This window comes from Belonocnema kinseyi, chromosome 2 (assembly GCF_010883055.1).
Source record: "Belonocnema kinseyi isolate 2016_QV_RU_SX_M_011 chromosome 2, B_treatae_v1, whole genome shotgun sequence".
Lineage (NCBI taxonomy): Eukaryota > Metazoa > Arthropoda > Insecta > Hymenoptera > Cynipidae > Belonocnema > Belonocnema kinseyi.
Window position 1 is genome coordinate 157,656,059 of NC_046658.1, and position 5,915 is coordinate 157,661,973.

Below are 5,915 nucleotides of genomic sequence, written 5' to 3' on the forward strand. Positions count from 1 at the left end.
ATTTATATAGTGATAAATACATGTGGACATACAGAATTATAGGGGACCACATTGCGTAAATTAGTCGCATTCCATACTATCAACGGCAGAAAAGTTAAAACTTTAAATCGGCTTTCAAGGATCTGATTGAATTTTTAGCCTCTTTTGAGGTTTTATAAACGAAACATTCCAGAAAATTATAAAAAAATATCAAGGAAGGCGCGAAGCTTACGTTAAGCACATAGTGGAGTTTATATAAAAGATCGAAAGCTGAAATTGGACCAGCGCGATCATCCAGTTGAATGTAATGTCCGTCAGCTTGAATGACCTTTTCCTTTTGCCTGAAAATAGTCATGTTGACTAGATTAATAAACAAACCTTACTGAATATAGATTTTGGAGTAATTAAAACTAATAAAAACCTTTTTTTCTTTTTCGGATTGATTGATAGCAGGTCTTTGCCTAGTCATGAAGTTAGTGTTTGGTAATAAAGCAAGCAGAATTACCGATGCTCTCAAATATTCTGCAATTTCAAGACGAGTCGATAAATAAGGAGAGAAAGATCAATGTTTATAGTTGTTAAAAAAAGAATATAGAGAACCACGGCTAGACCATCATTTTCGTTATTAATAATTTTGAATCGAAAACGTTTTCGAAAGTGTTCAGGTTTGAAAAATTTTATTTTGAATTCAAGAATCTCGAAATCGAATTATTTCAGATGAAAATTTCAAAAGAGGTAAATTTCAAAACTTTAAAAATGGAATATTAATTGATATTAAAACTTTTCTATACTCGCACCCATACAAATGTCTATTAAATGAAGTAAATTCATTCTTTTAGAAATTAACCATTTTTAAATTTTCAATAATTATACTTTCCAAAATTCAACAATTACAATTTAATCTCTAAATCAAAACTACTTAAATAACTTTAAGTAAATTTGATTCGTTCGGAACTTAACAATTCTAAAATTTTCAATTACACTTTTCAAAATTCAACTATGTCAATTTGAATCGCAAAATAGAAATTTAGAATAGGAAAAATGGTAAATGCAGCGTGTACAATGAAAATTCAGAATTATAACTCTAAAACTATTAAATATTAAGAAAATTATTCACTTGTTCAATAAAAAAATGGTTCTTTTTTTAAACATTTTAAACATTTCTTGTCAATTTCATACGCTTTTAATTCGAAATTATCAACAGAAAATGATGGTCAAGCCGGGGTTCTCCACGTGTGAGAGCAGAGCGGCGCTTGGTATCTTAAATAATATTAGCTCTAATCCACTTTCTAATCATAAATTAAAATAATAAGTGAAAAATTCTAAATTTAAATAATGAATACAATCTTACCATCCTCTATTGATTTCTGGGCTTCCTCAAAAATGAAGCTCTTTTCCTTTTTGCAGTAAGCCAAAATTTTTGGAGCATAAACTACGGGGAAATCTCCAACAAAGGTATCGTTGATGTTCTTTTCATTCATGATCATTTTGAATTCCTGCTTGATCTATTTTAAAATTTAAAAGATTACAAGTGAGTTTGAATACAAAATTGTTGAATGAAACAACTTTTAAACTTCAATTTTCAAAGTTTCAAATTCAAGAGCTTTACTTTGAGTACTTCATTTTGCAGTTAAGTATTTATTTGTAAAGTATCATTGACTGTGTAAAATTTTTCCGAACCGGGAAATGACCGGGAGTTTTTTTCTATAAATAAAACGGTCACCCTGTGTTCCTTAAAAAATTAGGTTCAATTCAAGAAGTCATTTTATTTGAATAATATTTAAAGAAAAATTCAGTGTCACCTAAAAATATTGGTTCATTTATTTCTAGATCACATTTTATCTTTAAAAACCTTATATTCGTTCACGACACGTCTATTATGATTTTAAGCAAAATGCAAAATGTGTTACGCAATGGCGGGAGAGAAATTAGTGGTCCGAAGGAAATTTTACGGCCTTTTACATAGGGGGAGGGGTTAAAAGGTTAATAATAACGTTATGTAATATGTGAGTGTGCACAAATAGTTGGGAAGAATATACAAATTATGTACTATAGCAAACGGGAAAGTAAAAAATTTTGTAAAATGTTTGTAAAAATGTTAATGGAGATCGAAAATTGCTTTCTCCCTCTACTGCATGAAGATACAATGCTAGAGTGAGATAAACGTGTTCAGTCGGCCTGTGTAAGAGTGAGATATTTTCCACTACGAAGCTTCCTCCACGACAAGACAATAGATAAAAACAGTGAAAAGTCCATAAAATAAAGAAATATAATCAATAAAATATGAACTGAAATCTCGTAATGAAGTCAAGATAATTATTTCATAGTTTTATTCATTTTGGTTGCTTTTGCTTACGGCTTTCTTATACTATAAAGCAGTGTTGCCAGATGAATTTACGCTAGCGTCCCGCCGCCTAACAGACCTACACTTTTCATTACATGTACACAACCATTTTAAATTTACTACTAAATTCATTAAACTGAACAAAATTCTCAAATTAAGCAAAATATTATTGTTAATTTATTAAATGAACCAAAAGAAACCTATACATCTTGCAGGAAAGATGCCCTTATCTGGCAACACTGTTGAGAAGCAAACAGTCACCAAGCAGCGTTTCTGCAGCGTAAAGAGGTTACTTTTTTGTAACTATCGTGCTTTTTTCTACATCCACCTTTTATTAATTTTTATTTCATTGATTAGCATTGCATTGATTATATTGATTTTATTGATTTTATTTTACGGATTTTCACTGTTTCGATGTACACCATGGTTACGTAAATATAACATTTACATTGCAGAAAGGCATCACAAGTATATATTAAATTAACTCACCTCGAAAATAATTCTTCCCAGAAGTTTGTCCTTTTTTTTAAAATCGCCAAAAATCCTAATCACTTGCACTGCAATTGTTTTTCATTCAAAACTTTATACTAAAAACTTCGTTTCTTCAATTGCCGCACTTCAAACACACACAAAAACGTTCTTAGCACTATGATAATTGCGAACTAGACGCTTATCGCACTCCGTCTCCTTACAACACTGGGTTTCGCGCAAGCGCCGTTCGTCCGGATGCGCATATTTCCCACGCGCACAGAGTATGTTTGGGAAGTGACTGAACGAATTGAACAATCAGTTAACCAGAAATAATAACTGAAAAGAATTAGTTACTTGGAATGACAAATTCAATCGGTAATTTTCGGCTGGTAGCCATTTAACTATTTTATCAGTAAGACTCCGAAATATGACTGATACTTCAGTTGAACATTGTTGCACTTATTGAATCAGTTAGATTTTAACTGATTCAAATTTAGAGAGTATATATATATATATATATATATATATATATATATATACACAGTAAGGACGTTCACTATGTAGTCATAGGGAATATAATTTTATAAACTCTAGCATACAATGCAACCCGTCTTCCATTTGTGTAATGCAAAAAAGTACTATATAGGCGATTTTAATTCGCTTAAAATCTCCCGCGCTCGAGATCTTGCGCAGAAATTCACAAAAATTCTCGGGACGTGGTTTCTTTGGGATATTTTTCTTAAATCTTTTTTATGCGTTTAAATCATTGAATTATTTGAAATCTATAATTAGTAAGAAAAATCTTCTAAAATGTTTTGAAACCTTTTTAAATATTCCAAATGATTTAAAATCTTTGGAATCTGGTGAACTGTAACTGTAACCTTTTCAAAATTTTTGAAACCCTTTACATCTTTTAAAAGTTTAAAAATCTTTGTGAAATATTTAAAATTTGATAAACACGCCTTTATGAAATGTTCAAAATCCTTTTAAATATTTTGAAATCTTTGAAACATTTTGAAATCTTTATTAATGTTTGGTAATATGGTGTATACTCAAAAACCGAGTGGTGAAACTCTTGAAAATTCCGTTATATGACCATGGCTCATTCTAATAGACCTTTTTATTCTACACGTCGGCAGTGCGCACATGCCGATATTTTACGTCATTTCCGTATTTTTCGAACAGCTTTGTGTCGAAATGTATGGAAAGTATTATCAATTAAAACAACAACAAAAAATTCATTTGTAAATAACAGAGATTTTTAAGGTCACCTGTCATCTTCTAAAAAATGCTTACAAATTTGGTGAAACTCACGGAAGATGATGTTCCAGGTGCAAAATTACCATAGTGCTCGAATCAGTAGAAGAGCACAGTATTGAGCAGCTAACAAGATTTGCAGTTCAGAACTTTGTTTGAGCAAATATTTAATACTCATACCAATATAAAATAACACAATATTATATTTTTTAATTCTCTTTTTCAACTTTAGACAATAAAAAGCCATTTGTTAGTGATTTCCTGGTATAAGGAATGTACTAAAAAATTTTACTTCTTTCATATAAACTGATTGTAAATACATAAATATAATATTTTTGCGTTCTCAAGTGAAAGTGTTAAATAGATTTTATTTTTATCAAAAAATTTAGGAGGTTCGAAACCCCGATAACAATGCTTCATTTAATATACAAGCAAATGTTAGCAAAGAAAGAAAATATTAATACCTGCCAAACACAACCTCAACTAACCTTTCTACTGAATCACTTTTTTTCCTTTTAAAGATCGTTTTCTATATTTTATCCATCGTTTAAGCTGTTTAACACTACGCTCTTCCATCGATTTGTGCACTAATTTTGCTTCTGAAACATCTTCCGTAATTTTTTCCGGATTTCAAAACATTTTTTTGAAGACGGCAGATGTCAACAAATGTAAATAATGGGGTTGCTCGCCACACTTTTCGCAGTTTTTTTTTGTGAATATACTTAAAATTTTTATTTTCTTAAAACTCTGATTTATTTTAGCTGTTATTTTTATTTGCAATATTTTCCGTATATTTCGACACAAAATTGTTCGAAAAATACGCAAATGACGTAAAGCCTGGCACGTGCACACTGTCGACGTCTAGAATAAAAAGGTCTATTCTGAAGCTGAGTTAATATTGAAGATTTCAGCTAATAATTTTTATAATTCCAAGTCAAATATCACAAAATATGTATACTTTAACATTCTATAGTGGCGAAGCCGAAATTTTCAAGGTCGCTGAACACCCAGCTCATAAAAATAATTCGCAGCTTCTTACCTCTCATCATTTGAATCTCAGATTCATCGTTGCAATTTTCATAATCATACGGATTACAATTTTCGTTGCAGTTAGTCAAAACCGTTTGATGCCCATATTTTATTCAATAAGTAAAACAACAGATTTTATCGCTAATTAATTACGTACAACCTGAAGATATTCACTTTATTTAATTAATTAAAATCGAAGTACGAAACGATTTTGACACTTGTCAAACGTTAAATATCGCTCACGTACCGTTACATTAGTGAAAACCAACTCCAATTTTTAAGAAAGTTCTTAATGCACGTCCCGAATGTATTTATGAACAATTTTAATGTTGTGTTACATTTTTCTTACTTCGTAACTAATTATTAATTTGAAATGCGCGGTGAATCCTGGGAAACATAACCTTTTCTCAGAATTTGGTTAAACCATAGACATAGGAAACACGGGACTAGGCATGCCATCCTAATTTGGTCGAGCGGGGTTGAATCCACGGGAGGAGGGAGAATTCTATGAGTGGGGAGAGCCGCCATCTTACGATGTGCCATTTGATTATGCGCACGAGCATTTTTGCCGACAAACTGTGCATGAAAATATAAACATGTGGACGCTTCCATGTTTGTCGCGGCACATCAAAAGATGGCGGGCCTCCCCCTCATTGCATCAACCCCGCAATGACAAGCCTAGTCCCTTGTTTCCTATTTCCACGGGTTATACGTGTATTTTTCGCACGTCTTCTGCAGGGTATATTTTAAGGGGTAGTACCAACCAAAACGGGTAGTTCCAAATTCAAAAGGGTAGTTCCAAATTTGAAAATGGGTAGTGAGTATGAAATTTTGA